The following is a 15,972-nucleotide window of genomic DNA, read 5'->3' as shown; positions in this document are numbered from 1 at the left end:
CCCAGCTCTGCACATCAGCAATCTCCTCTGTAGGAATCAACGTGGATTCCGCAAACAACGTGTAACACAGCTCGCTCAGCTCGTCCACGCGACCCTTACTGCAGTAGGTACCATTGTTCAGACTTTCGGGATCTGATCGATTAAAGAAATAAAAAGTTCAATTTGCAAAATATCTAAATGTTTTGTATGTTATCTACAGGGTGTTACAAAAAGGTACGGCCAGACTTTCAGGAAACATTCCTCACACACAAATAAAAAAAAGATGTTATGTGGACATATGTCCGCAAACGCTTAATTTCCATGTTAGAACACATTTTTGTTTCGTCAGTATGTACTGTACTTCCTCGATTCACCACCAGTTGGCCCAATTGAAGGAAGGTAATGTTGACTTCGGTGTTGTGTTGACATGCGACTCAATGTTCTACAGTACTAGCATCAAGCACATCAGTACGTAGCATCAACAGGTTAGTGTTCATCACGAACGTGGTTTTGCAGTCAGTGCAATCTTTACAAATGCGGAGTTGGCAGATGCCCATTTGATGTATGGATTAGCACGGGGCAATAGCCGTTGCGCGGTACGTTTGTATCGAGGCAGATTTCCAGAACGAAGGTGTACCAACAGGAAGACGTTCGAAGCTACTGATCGGCGTCTTAGGGAGCACGGAATATTCCAGCCCATGACTTGCGACTGGGGAAGACCTAGAACGACGAGGACACCTACAATGGGCGAGGCAATTCTTCGTGCAGTTGACGATAACCCTAATGTCAACGTCAGAGAAGTTGGTGCTGTACAAGGTAACGTTGACCACGTCACTGTATGGAGAGTGCTACAGGAGAACCAGCTGTTTCCATACCATGTACAGCGTGTGCAGGCTTTATCAGCAGCTGATTGGCCTCCAACGGTACACTTCTGCGAATGGTTCATCCAACAATGTGTCAATCCTCATTTCAGTGCAAATGTTGTCTTTACGGATGAGGCTACATTCCAACGTGATCAAATTGTAAATTTTCACAATCAACATGTGTGGGCTGACGAGAATCCGCACGCAATTGTGCAATCACGTCATCAACACAGATTTTCTGTGACCGGTTGGGCAGGCATTGTTGGTTATGTCTTCAATGGGCCCCATGTTCGTACACCTCAATGGAGCCCGTTATCATGATTTCATGCGGGATACTCTACCTGTGCTGCTAGAACATGTGCCTTTACAAGTACGACTCAACATGTGGTTCATGCACGATGGAGCTCCTGCACATTTCAGTCGAAGTGTTCGTACGCTTCTCAACAACAGATTCGGTGACCGATGGATTGGTAGTGGGGGACCAATTCCACGGCCTCCACGCTCTCCTGACCTCAACCCTCTTGACTTTTATTTATGAGGGCATTTGAAAGCTCTTGTCTACGCAACCCCGGTACCAATTGTAGAGACTCTTCGTGCTCGTATTGTGGACGGCTGTGATACAATACGCCATTCTCCAGGGCTGCATCAGCGCACCAGGGATTCCATGCGACGGAGGGTGGATGCATGTATCCTCGCTAATGGAGGACATTTTGAACATTTCCTGTAACAAAGCGTTGGAAGTCACGCTAGAACGTTCTGTTGCTGTGTGTTTCCATTCCATGATTAATGTGATTTGAAGAGAAATAATAAAATGAGCTCTAACATGGAAAGTAAGCATTTCCGGACACATGTCCACATAACATATTTTCTTTCTTTGTGTGTGAGGAATGTTTCCTGAATGTTTAGTCGTACCTTTTTGTAACACCCTGTATATTCCTACCGAAACTAGTAGCTACGACTAGAATACTTTTATATGAGGGTGAGTCAAATGAAAACCTTAAATTTGTGATAACAAATCGAAATTTCGCGCCGTTATTCTGTAAGTTGGTAAGCGTGCTACAAACAGCGTGCACAAACTGCCTGTAGGTGGCAGCATTGTGCAGATGCGCACATACCGTCGCAGTATCAGTATAAAGATGGCCGCCGCCCTTGCGACTTGCACCACGGAAGAACAGCGTTCTGTTATTCGGTCTTTCCGTAGTGAAGGTTGTAATGGTACTTGAATTACGTAACCATTACGGCACCTCACCTCAACCTCTCGATACCAACAATATTCTACTCTGTTTCTGTAAAATAGTTAACATATTTCTGTGACAACAATCAGATTTGATTTCATTAATGTGGAGGTACTTCGATATGTATATATTGCAATGATATTATTCTTATGTGTATTCTTTCTTTTGTCACAATGATCTTTGATGTACATGTAAATCTGATTATTGGGTGTGTATGCGGTTATTAGAGAGTCAAGTTTTGGTCATCATGTTAAAAAGACGCAAATTGTAGTCAGTTTATGAAATGTGAACTTTAACAATGAGGAAGATATTTTCAAGTATGTTTTATATTGTGAAGTGATGTTTTGGAACGAGTTACGTCATATTGCAACAAAAGTAATAAAAAATAAGTGTAACTTAAATTTGGAGTGCTGATTACTTTTTTACATCACCATTATCCTAACTTGCAAAAGTTTTATCTTCAAGAACGGTTTATGAAACACAGCTATAAAAATTCTGAATATCGCAGAATAACACCTAGGCCTCTTTGCATCCGAGCTTAGAATAACCACTACCTAGATTTTCGACGATTGAGCCATGAGTTCACAACGAGAGCAGCGTGGTAAACACGAAAAGAAGAATGCCTAGTTTATCCATTATTTCAAGAAATGACTTTATTAACTGTGCTCTAATGATACCTGCCACATAACATAACTTTGTCGTTGCCCGAAAATTCAATATTTAGCAGCGTGAGTAATACTACAATCATAATTAATTTTTGTTGTGGCAGGGTTGTTAGAAGGTGTGAAATCTATTGAAATTAATCGACGAATGAAGGTTCAGTATGGTGATGCATGTTTGTCACAGCAGCAGGTCTACGAATGGAGTAGGAAGTTCGTAAATGGTGTGACTTCAGTGGAAGATGCTCCTCATCCAGGTCAGGCACAACGAGTTGTGACACCACAGAACATTGCAGCAGTTGAAGCCTTAGTGAAGGAAAACCGGCGAGTAACACTGAATGACATTGCAGCATGTTTACAGATTAGTCATGGGTCAGCACACCACATTGTGCATCATGTTCTCCAGTTTCACAAAGTGTCTGCAAGATGGTTGCCACGGCAACTGACTCCTGAAATGAGAGAACGACGTGTTGATGCTTAGGAAGAGCTTCTTCGGCGGCTTGAACGAGAAAGTGACGGCTTCCTTGCAAGAGTCGTTACTTGGGACGAAACCTGGATTCACTTCCACCAGCCGGAAACGAAGAGAGCGAGCAAGCGATGGCGCCATTCCTCATCACCAAAACCAAAGAAGTTTCGAACAGAACCATCAGCAGGGAAGGCTATGCTGACTCTCTTTTGGGACGAAAAAGACGTCATTTTGGAGCATTACATGCCTAGAGGATCCTCTGTCACCAGTGCATCATACACAGATCACCTAAAAAAATCATCTGCGGCCTGCATTCAAATCAAAGCGACGTGGATTGCTGTGAGCTGGTGTCCTTTTGCAACATGACAATGCAAGGCCTCACACTGCCCGTAGAACAGTTGCAACAATCACAGATCTGCATTTTGAGTGTCTACCTCATCCACCATACTCACAAGACTTTGTCCCAAGTGATTTCCATATGTTTGGACCACTCAAAGACGCAATGGGAGGAACGAAGTTCCGTTCTAATGAAGAGGTACGCCACGCGGTGCATGAGTGGTTGCGCGGACTGCCAAAAGAATTATTTTCTAAAGGAATTTATGCATTTTGTATGCGCTGGAGGACTTGCATTGAGCGTGGGGGAGATTATGTTGAAAAGTGATACAGCTTTGTACCACTTGTACACAATAAATAATATTTTTTAAAAAATTTAAGGTTTTAATTTGACTGACCCTCGTATCTTTCTGAGCGTTTGGTTACTACGACGGGCATCCAATAAGTAATCCAAAACATTTTCGTCCTGGAAGCAGGTTGTTTTTCTTTTATCAAGGCTCCAGCACACCATGCTATTCCCTACTTTTTTTGCTGCAAAACCCTATTTTGCAACATACTTTCCGTTCAAAGCTACGGCCTTATGTTACCTTCCTGGGAGGGCCCTTGTGCCCGCACGGTACTGTATCACTCTACTGGTCGACGTCGGAACCAACGCCTCCTGCACCAATAACCTCCCCATTGTCCACGTATTGCTTCCCGCGGAGTGCATCCTTGATTGGACCAAAATGGTTCAAATGACTGAGCAGTACGGGACTTAACATCTGAGGTCATCAGTCCCCTAGAACTTAGAACTACTTAAAGCTAACTAACCTAAGGACATCACACCCATCCATACCCGAGGCGGGATTCGAACCTGCCACCGTAGCGGTCGCGCGGTTCCAGACTGAAGCGCCTAGAACCGCTCGGCCACATCGGCCGGCTCATTGGATCAAACAGATGGAAGTCGTAAGGTGTGTACCATCCGTGCTGAGGAAAAACAGACCAATGGTGTTTCATGAACATCTCTCGGGCGCGAAGACTTTAGTGAGGGCTTGCGTTGTCACGGAGAAGAAGTACGCTTGCATTTTTGTGGCGACGAACACTGGAGTCGTTTCTTCAGTTGCCTGAGAGTAGCGTACTACACTTCAGAGAACGTCAAACAGAATAACGCTTTCAGAGTCCCAGGAGGCCTTCGCCATGACTGAGGGTGTGGGTTTGAGCTTTTTCTTCGGATCAGAGATGCTGTGGCTCCACTCTGTGGATTTTCATTCCAGTTCGAAGCGATGAACTCATGTTCCATGGTTTGTGAGGATATCGAACAAAAATTGCCACAGTCAGTCTCGTAACAAGCATGGAATTCCGCACAGATGGTCCTCCTGTTGGTCTTCATGGTGTTCTGATAGGCGGTGAGAACCCCAGCTGGCACACACCTTTGCCTGCCCCAACTATGGGGTGAGTGTCTCAGTACTACAAAGAGAGACGTCTAGTTGCGCAGCAATATGTTTGATTCTGATCCGCTAAAAAGCTAAAAAAAACTCTTCCGGACAGGCCATGAAGGCCCAAAGGTACCGGCCGGCCGCCGTGTCATCCTCAGCCCACAGGCGTCACTGGATGCGAATATGGAGGGGGATGTGGTCAGCACACCGCTCTCCCGGCCGTATGTCAGTTTCCGAGACCAGAGCTGCTACTTCTCAATCAAGTAGCTCCTCAATTAGCCTCACAAGGGCTGAGTGCACCCCCCCCCCCCCCCCCCCCAGCGTTCGGTAGACTAGATTGTCACCCACCCATGTGGAAGCCCAGCCCTATAGTGCTTAACTTCGGTGATCTGACGGGAACCGGTGTTACCACTGAGGCTAGGCCTCCTCACCTCGAGTGAGAGTGTCCGCACGTTCCAGCACTACAGGAGCCGCAGCTGCATCCTGCTGGCCAGTACGCCGGATATCGGTCAGGTTTCCGCGGCCGTGTTGCGATATTGACAGGCGCCTCGCTCAACGAATCAAATGGTTCAAATGGCTCTGAGCACTATGGGACTTAACATCTGTGGTCATCAGTCCGCTAGAACACCCAGTCATCACGAGGCAGAGAAAATCCCTGACCTCGCCTCAACGAATCCCCATGCTTTCGTTCACTGCCAGAAGTCCATAAACCATTCTCTAAGTGCCTATGCGTATTTCGATGCCAGCATGGGTGGCCGAGCGGTTCTAGGCACTGTCAGTCCAGGTTCGAATCCTGCATCGGGAATGGATGTGTGTGATGTCCTGAGGTTAGTTAGGTTTAAGTAGTTCTAACTTCTGGGGGACCGATGACCTCCGAAGTTAAATCCCATAGTGCTCAGAGCCATTTGGACCATATTTCGATGCCCTGTTTTCCGCTAAAGGGGACTTAATAACAGCTCTCTGCTTGGAAGCGCCTCCATTTTGCAGGCTACGCATAGTGTCGCCACACGTAGGAACTTCATGAAACCGGATGGGGCTGAAGCTGGAATATTCCACGATGTCTCGCAACAAATTCCGCGTTTTTTCAATCGAAACTGAACGCTCCTCGTACATCCTTCTCAGTGGTGAACGAACGATGCTCCTCAAAATGAATTTTTTAAACTTCGGCGCGTTTGTACGTACCTTTTTTAAGGTTTCTAAACAATATACAGACTCATTCCGCACTGTAGCTTAATGAACAAAATAAAGGCGTACGGTATGTCAGACCAGTTTTGTCACTAGGTAGAAAAGTTACTTGCATTCTCATCGGCGGTTATTTTTCACACGTAACAGTAGCTTCAGACGTACACCCAGAGGGTGGTATAGAATCTTCATCGTAAAAAAAGCATGAAAAAACAAGTTTTGACTTTAAAAAAAGAACGATAACTTTAAAAGCCACATGAAAGTGAAAATTATATTAGATTACAGGTTTTATGCCTAGCTTTAAACTTTTAATTACATTTGGGACCTAGCTCACGGTTTTATAACACAAAAATACTTCCTATTTCTATTCACTGTGCAGAGACTGGTCACTAGAAAGACCAATGCTAATCTCTTTGTTGTTTCTATTTATTCGCCTTTGAGATGAAGAGGGCCATGTGAAAACCTCTTCTTTTTGCAAATAGAATAAAAAAAATACCTGTTTCAAGGAAAGTTTTATTCAATACAAAAACTAAAAATATTTAATGAATTGTTTTTCCTGTTCGTTTTCCAAATAAAAATTATTATATCTCTAATTTTTTATGGTAAGCATGATTACAATTTCAGAAAAATTGGATGAATCATTCAAGAGAAAGAGCTTCACAAGTTGAGTAAGTCAGTAACGCATTTGTCCACCTCCGCCCTTATGCAAGCAGTTACTCGGCTTGGCCTTGATTGATATAGATGTTGGATAATCTCCTCAGTGATATCGTGCCAAATTCTGTCGCGTTAGATAGTCAAAATCTCGAGGTTGTTAGAGAGGTCCTGCTCATAATCCTTCAAATGTTGTCAATTGATCCGGCGACCTCGTAGGCCCGTAATCCCAATGAATGGAGTAGAATTATCTTCAGTGATGAGTTCCTCGTTGAATTGAGCCCTGATCGCAAGCGAATCGTGGTAAGCCATCCTCGGGTTACATTTCATCGAGACAACGCCACCCGCACACGTCCAGAGTTTCTACTGCTTGTCTTCATGCTTGGAAATCCCTACCTTGTCCAGAAAGATCGCCGGATCCCTCCTCAATTGAAAACGTTTGTAGCTTTATGGGCAGCCGTCTCTAACCAGGGTTGTATTTTAACGATCTAACGCACAAGTTGGACAGAATTTGGCACGATATCTCTCAGGAGGACATCTAACAAATCTATCAGTCACTCTCAACCCGATTAACTGCTTGCATAAGGGCCAGACGTTGTAGAACCAAGCGTCGTTGAGTTGCTCAACTGAGAAAGTATTTCTCTTAAACAAATCATTCCATTTTTCTGAAATTGTAATCATTTGTTTGTATGCACAGGTAAATCACATCTACGGTTTTCTTCCCCTTTCGGATGATTCCTTAGTGGTGCATCGGTTTTTTTCCTCGCAGAGTGTACGTTAAGTCACTGACATACTGTTTAAAAATGATCTTCTTCTGAAGAAACACTGATCATTACCGCTTCTCTTCAACCCACAAATTGCAAAAACTCAAACCCTTCCTTTTTAATCCGAAACACATCTCAAATAAAACTATGATTTGCAACTGAATTTTTGGTTAATGAAACGGAACTGCAAAATTGATTCCCCTGAATGGCATGATTTAGACTGCTACTTACAGATAAAATACGAAGTGAGAAAATTCGGTACCACATCCGAGCTTCTCCTGGGATGAACAAAACATCAACTGACAGTGGTATTCGCAGGTTCGAATCTTGCCTCGGGCATGGACGTGTGTGATGTCCTTAGGTTAGTTAGGTTTAAGTAGTTCTAAGTTCTAGGGGACTGATGACTTCAGATGTTAAGTCCCATAGTGCTCAGAGCCATTTGAACCACTTTTGAATAAAAGATTTCGTATATAACATGGGTCCAGTTATTACTTGTTACAAGAGATATAGTTGGTTACAGATATATTGTTTGATTACGCGAACGCCGAAGAATCACTAGAAACAGTACCATGCATTAAATTATAAATACGTGTAACGGGTGAAAAGTTATTTTAGATGAAACGGTTAGTTGCCTCACGCTGCGAATGTACAATATTGGCGGACTTGAAGGTGATGTTACAACATCCAGCTTCTGCAACAGCGACGGGCGACAATGAGTGACTGTCGCCACCTCGTTTATTTTTTTTTTAAATCTCATTTTGTTCATTTTCGTTCGTTGTTCTGCTTGGGGCGGCGTCGTGAGACATCCGTTTAAGTTCGTTGTTGATCCATTAACTCAGTTTTTTTATTACAGAGGGCAGCTAACCCTCCGACCGAACACGCTGAGCTACCGTGCCGGCAAATCTCGATCGACGACTGCAAACCTTCAATCAACCATCAAGGAAGACTGGAAGCACGTAACGTTTTAGAACTGTATGGCAGACCTCAGCTTTTCAAACTGTTCATCACAAAATTACAGCAACGTAGCATGAACCTTTGTTCCTCATTGTCCTAATTGCATTACCAAGCAGGGTCCCTTCATTTTCCGGAATGAACCCGAGTGTCGTTGAAATTCAAATGCCACCATTAAAGTAATATCACTCAATTTCACTGCTTTAACTTCAAAGTTCAGTTAAAGTATTCATAGCTTACACAAGCACAAATTAAGAGGGCGTTTTTTGTTACTACATTTTAGCTTACCTGTGACTGCAGCTCAGCTTGGTACGTACAAAATTTTACTGTTGTTAATTGTTCAGAATCATTTAATTCAAGTTCAAAAGTTAAATATCTTATTTTTAAATTGCGTAGATTCAAGTAGCTTTTGAAATGATTGTTGAGGTAGCCCAAGACTAGCTTATTTCACTGAATTTCGTAGTGCTTCAGAAACAAAGCTCACTATTAATTTGTCACTAAATTAACTTTCAATTTTCCGGTTTTATTAATTCTTTTGCTAAATTAAGTCAGAGTGTAGCGAAATTTACTACTTCTGACAAAGATTCAGTTTTCACACAACACGTGTCAACCTTCGGTTGCCACGCTCTCAGTGCTAATTATATGTGCAATAACCTTTCTTTTTCAGTTATTAAAGTAGTTGTCCATAGGACTGGCGACCATAATTTTCCCCAAATCTCAAATATCTAATTAACGCCAATTAATTGTTAACGTAACGACCGCACATTTACTTTCTTTATTAACTTCACCCCTTTTCAAAATTAATTCCCACCAATTTCATTTGCAATTTTCCTTTCATTTAGACGTAACCCTTTTCTCCCTCTTCACCGACACATTAACTTCGGTGACGATTACTTTTCCCAAATTTCCATTAGCTACACGCGGTTTAATTTTTCCTGTCATTAAGGTCGATAAGTGTGGGGGAGGTTACAATAGAAACAATTGCTTTACATGTTTCCACAACAGTTTTGCTAATTGTGATTGTTGATACTAGCTACTAAATTTCAAGAATTCCATTGAGATGCATCAAAAGATACTCCTAATCTCTCGTCTACTATAATTGTCTCTCTCATTAAAGTATTTTGCCTCGCTATCTCATGTTGTACCATCACTAATAATCCATCGTACAATGCAGGAGTCATCCGAAAATAGTTTCCTTCGGGTTCATAGTTCTGATTTAAGTCCTCGGATTAACACACGATAGATTGACAAACTGCCTGTTGGCTTCTGTCTCGGGTTCTTCGGCTGACGTTCATCTACTGATTTTACTGACGTTTCGCCAGCACGAATGCCAGGCACTTGCCACGCCGGACATTGGCCACACTTGCCCCTTCGTCAGGTAGCTTAAGAAGCGATCCCTCAGTTAAGGGACGCCCTTCCTCGTATTTCTCCTGGCCGCTTTCAAACCGTCGTCTCCGCATCTTACACGATACAACCAGTACGTATGGAACCTCCTTCTTCGACATCTTGGCGAAACAGGGAGCTTATTTTCCGAATTCGGAATATTTATAACTTTTGGGAAAAGAAAGCAATGCCGACGATTATATCAGTATGCAATTAGTTCTGTCAAGTATAAATATAGATCCCTCTGTCTGTACGGTAGCTTCCTTTCACGCTTACTGATTGCGATACAAAAGGGGAGCAACAAGAAAGAAACGATGTAAAGAGAATGCGGATGTACGCTAGTCATTTCTTTTTGATCACTGCATTTGTGCCTACTTTAATTACTACAACTGCATGCCCAAAAGACAATAAGGAAAGAATAAATGGGAATGTGAATGTTTGAAAAGAAGAACAACATATTCCATATTAATTTACACTCTAAAATCTGATATCCCTTGCGGCGAAACATTAGTTAGTAAATTGTAGCGGGACAATGTTCAAAACATGGCTAAAAATACGTTCACAAAAAAGAGATAAGAATATCTATGATTGACATGTCGACGTACAATTTTAAAATGTTAGAAATAAGGAAACGAAGTCATAAAAATGCTATGTTTGTAACGTACGTTGTTGTTCTACACTGTTTAGCTCTGGTATTTACAGGGTCACAGAGGAAGCGTCCTAGGTTTTGGAGGGAAAAGCCTTAATTGTAATGATCTGCACTACAACAGAAACAAGAAGCACAACTTAAGGAAAAATAATGTAATGTGTATTTCAGCTCACAAGCGACATTGAAGCAGATAGTTCCTGCGACTTAGTATGGGCAGAGGTTATATTCGACAACTGGTGTCAGATGAAACAGTTGCTGAACAGTTCAAAGAAAACTTGAGAGAAAACAACTTCCGCAATTGTTAGAAATGTTTTTTTAATTATTTTGAACAATTAGTTCACGAGTCTATTCAAGTTGTAAATGGTTAAGAAACAAAGAAATTCACCTAAACTAAACGCAAAATATACATATTTATAAAAGCAACTAAAAATTCGGTTGACGTCTTTCTAAGAGACAGTCTCCAATGCTTCCAAACTATGTAAGTGAAGACCATATGTACCAAATAAATTAATAAGAGACGGAACTGATCCCTCATGGTACACAAAACACGACACAAAGCTGCAGCAGGAGTACCGAAAAAAGGCACGTATAATTTAGACGAACGCAAAATCTCCAAGATTGGCAAAGTTTTACTGAGGCTCGAAATTTGGTGCCGATTTCAATGCGAGATGCATTTAATAGTTTCCACAACGAAAGTCTCTCTAGAAATGTGGCGGAAAATCCAAAGAGATTCTGGTCCTATGTTAAATAAACCAGTAGAAAGGCTCAGCAAGTGATGAGGAGGAGGTGGGGAAGACAAGGGACACAACCCTTCGGAGCAGGTAAAACCGAGGGAAATGTCCTGCGTGGCAAATGTCCGCACACCGCCAGCACGAGTGCCTGGCATTGTTAAAGCTTCACACTCCATTTTCGGCTGGAGAAAACGTCAGTAAAATCATTAGATGAACGTCTGCCGAAGAGCCCGAGACAGAAACTAATAGGCAGTTTGCCAACAAGTAGCCACGAAAGCCTTAACAATTTTGTACGAAGATTGTTCCCTTTTTTCAGCTACTTCCTCATTTTGCTTATTTTTCTTGCGAGTTGAAATTAATAAATTTCAGCACGCAGTTTTTCTTTACTATTTTTCCCTGCGACATCTCAAAGTTACGAAATCGCTTCACCAAATGATTACGTTGAAAATACGGTGTGAGGATCGCTTCGATATAGAGGGTGTTACAAAAAGGTACGGACAAACTTACAGGAAACATTCCTCACACACAAATAAAGAAAATATGTTATGTGGACATGTGTCCGGAAACGCTTACTTTAAATGTTAGAGCTCATTTTATTACTTCTCTTCGAATGACATTAATCATGGAATGGAAACACACAGCAACAGAACGTACCAGCCTGACTTCAAACACTTTGTTACAGGAAATGTTTAAAATGTCCGCCGTTAGCAAGGATACATGCATCCACCATCCGTCACATGGAATTCCTGATGCGCTGATGCAGTCCTGGAGAATGGCGTATTGTATCACAGCCGTCCATAATACGAGCACGAAGAGTCTCTACATTTGGTACCGGGGTTGCGTAGACAAGAGCTTTCAAATGCCCCCATAAATGAAAGTCAAGAGGGTTGAGGTCAGGAGAGCGTGGAGGCTATGGAATTGGTCCGCCTCTACCAATTCATCGGTCACCGAATCTGTTGTTGAGAAGCGTACGAACACTTCGATTGAAATGTGCAGGAGCTCCATCGTGCATGAACCACATGTTGTGTCGTACTTGTAAAAGCACATGTTTTAGCAGCACAGGTAGAGTATCCCGTATGAAATCATGATAACGTGCTCCATTGAGCGTAGGTGGAGAAATATGGGCCCAATCAAGACATCACCAACAGTGCCTGCCCAAACGTTCACAGAAAATCTGTGTTGATGACGTGATTGCACAATTGCGTGCTGATTCTCGTTAACCCACACATGTTGATTGTAAAAATTTACAATTTGATCACGTTGGAATGTAGTCTCATCCGTAAAGAGAACATTTTCACTGAAATGAGGATTGACACATTGTTGGATGAACCATTTGCTGAAGTGTACCCGTGGAGGATCAGCTGCTGATAGTACCTGCACACGCTGTACATGGTACGGAAACAACTGGTTCTCCCGTAGCACTCTCCATACAGTGACGTGGTCAACGTTACCTTGTACAGCAGCAAATTCTCTGGCGCTGACATTAGGGTTATCGTCAACTGCACGAAGAACTGTCTCGTCCATTGCAGGTGTCCTCGACGTTCTAGGTCTTCCCCAGTCGCGAGTCATAGGCTGGAATGTTCCATGCTCCCTAAGACGCCGATCAATTGTTTCGAACGTCTTCCTGTCGTGACACCTTCATTCTGGAAATCTGTCTCCATCAAACGTACCACACAACGGCTATTGCCCCGTGCTAATCCATACATCAAATGGGAATCTGCCAACTCCGCATTTGTAAAGATTGCACTGACTGCAAAACCACGTTCGTGATGAACACTAACCTGTTGATGCTACGTACTGATGTGCTTGATGCTAGTGCTGTAGAACATTGAGTCGCATGTCAACACAAGCACCGAAGTTAACATTACCTTCCTTCAATTGGGCCAACTGTTGGTGAATCGAGGAAGTACAGTACATACTGACGAAACCAAAATGAGCTCTAACATGGAAATTAAGCGTTTTCGTACACCCGTCGACATAACATCTTTTCTTTATATGTGTGTGAGGAATGTTTCCTGAAAGTTTCGCCTTACCTTTTTGTAACAACCTGTATGAAAGGTTTGACAGACTACTATTGTCGATCAATACTGAACAAGCGCAGGCCTGTTTAGAACTTGTTTAGGCCAACAGCGGTTCGAGTATCGAGACTATTGCTGTGTACGGCGAGTCTCTGGTGGAAAATCATCGAGAGTGTGGAGGAAGCCGCGGGCCGCCCTGGTTTCGGCGCGGCGTCTGAAATTTGTGGCGTTCGGCTCGTCTTCCCTTCTGCCGTGGCGCCGGCGCGTCTCATTAGAATATAATAGCCCGCGCAGAGCCGCATTCCTGCAGCGTCCGCGGGCCCCGCGCCGAAGCTGAGCGCGCGGCCGCTGGATGACGCGAGGGCGGGACGTGTGTGTCCCGGGCGGCCGCCCGTCTCCTACGCACCTGTTGCGAGCCCTCGTGTCCCGCGCAGAACACCCACACAAGCCTTGGTTTAGCCCGTAGCTCGGGCACCAAGTTTCGGCGGAAGTGTTGCCCGAAAGTGCGCATGGCTAGCTGGCGAAGATCAACGGTAGCCCCCGTGCCCGCGTCGCCACACTGCACAGTGTCTGCTACATGTTGTCTCGTGTCCAAATTCCTGTTTCAAGTGCTGGTGTTCAGAAGCGATTAGCGTTATTCGCTATTCTGCTGGCCATTAAAATTGCAACAGCGGGGCGCGCCGGTGTGGCCGTGCGGTTCTAGGCGCTTCAGTTTGGAACCGCGGGACCGCTACGGTCGCAGGTTCGTTTCCTGCCTCGGGCATGGATGTGTGTGATGTCCTTAGGTTATTAATTAAAACTTCCGGGCTGAATGCCGTGGTCCATATATAAAACTTCTTCTCCTTCCTGACGTTTCGTTGCTACTGCGGGCAACATTTTCTGAGGTGAGTCGGCGACTGGCTGCTAGGCGCTGGTGGTCCCGCTTATATAGAGCGCTTAGATAGCGCCACCACTCGTCGCGTGCTTTCGACTTTCAAACTATCTCTGGCTAGTGCCATCTCTCTCGATTACAGGTAATCGATTGTCGCTTCGTTGGTACAAAGTCGACTGCCATATCTTGTCTAGTTTCAATCCTTCTTCTTTTCTATTAAAATTATTTCCGTGCTTGTAGCTCTCTATAGCTTCTCTATACATGCGAGTATAATAATGTGAGGTCCTAGCTATCACGTTTGTCTCACTAAATTTTATTTCGTGATCACCGTCTTTGAAAACGTGTTCCGCTACAGCTGATTTGTCAATCTGCAGGGCTTAGAGGGTTACCCATGGCCACCCCATCAATTTGTTCATAAAACTCGTTGTTATATTGAAATTATGTCGAGGATAGACAAGGTCGAAACAAAGCTATTATATCAGTAGGAAACATATCAGCTATGTAAGAAAGAGCTTCGTCAACAGGGACCATGGTGAACAGGGATACTACATCGAAATTGACAAGGATGTCACTTGGACTATCTGTGATCTCCCTCAGTTTTCCGATAAAATGCTTGGAATTTTTAATATGAGTGTAAGTTTTACCTATATACGGTTGCAACAAAGAAACTAGATATCTAGCCAGCTCTTGAGTAGGAGCCCCAATGGCACTTACTATAGGTCTCAATGGGATATTTAGCTTGTTTATCTTAGGTAACCCATACAGTCTAGGAGGGTAAGCTTTAGTTTTGCAAAGGTATCTTTTATCTTCTGTAGAATGGAAGAGCTTTTTATTAATCGCTGGGTAGCACTAAACACTTTCGTTGTAGGGTCCTTTTTCAGTTTTTTATAGGTGGTAGGATCCAAGAGGTCACTGATCTTTCTATGATAATCCCCACTCTTCAGCACGACAGTAGCATTACCCTTATCAGCAGTAAGACAATAATATTCCAGTCTGCATAAATCTCCCGTAACGCCTTCCTTTCTCCTAGGGATAAATTACTGCTGGGTGGCTGGGCTTTACGCAATATCCTGGCTGTTTCCATCCTGATTTCATGGGCAGAATGTGGTAATAACAGACGAATCCCTGCTTCTAGAACAAAATGGTTTCAGATCAGGGTGCCCATGTATTGATGGAATGTTCATATTATGGAATCTAAAGGAGAAGGGAATTGTCAGAGGGATAGAGACCTATTCAGTCTTCGTGGATTTGCTGAAGGCCTATGACACGGTACAACAAAACAAGACAAACTGTGGGCAAGTATAAAGAACAATGGCATGTCAGCTATTTAAATAAAAACAATTAAACAGATACATGCGAACTGTGTGAGAATTAGCACAGTAGGAAATTCAGTGTCACCGGAGTTTCCAGTTGCAAAAGGGCTACGGCAAGGGTGTGCTATAGCACCGACGCTATCGAAAATTTATGTGGAGGAAGCACTTAAAGCCTGGAGGAACAAATGTGGATGACCAAATCTTGTTCACACTTATTTTCGCTGATGACCAGATCATCGTAGCGGAAAACCAGGAAGTGCTGAATACATGCTTCGGAAGTTAAAAGACGAATATCGAGGATGGGGCCTCAGAATAAACATGACATAAACCGAGTATCTAAAGGTTAGCGGCCCCCCATACAGGCTCTGGAGTTTGATGCTAGTAAGGTCAGGGGGAACTGGTTCAAATGGCTCTGAGCACTATGGGACTTAACATCTGTGGTCATCAGTCCCCTAGAACTTAGAACTACTTAAACCTAACCAACCTAAGGACATCACACACATCCAAGC

At 43.4% G+C, this 15,972-nt stretch overlaps 1 protein-coding gene across 1 annotated transcript in view; it reads right to left on the bottom strand.

Moving 5' to 3' along the window:
- The window catches only part of LOC126285225 (pro-neuregulin-2, membrane-bound isoform-like), a 772,532-nt gene that overhangs the window by 457,952 nt on the left and 298,608 nt on the right, over positions 1-15,972 (bottom strand). The window lies entirely within an intron of this gene.

This window comes from Schistocerca gregaria, chromosome 8, assembly GCF_023897955.1.
Source record: "Schistocerca gregaria isolate iqSchGreg1 chromosome 8, iqSchGreg1.2, whole genome shotgun sequence".
Taxonomy (NCBI): domain Eukaryota; kingdom Metazoa; phylum Arthropoda; class Insecta; order Orthoptera; family Acrididae; genus Schistocerca; species Schistocerca gregaria.
Note: the sequence above shows the minus strand (reverse complement) of the source record. Positions and strands in the feature narration are given on the sequence as shown.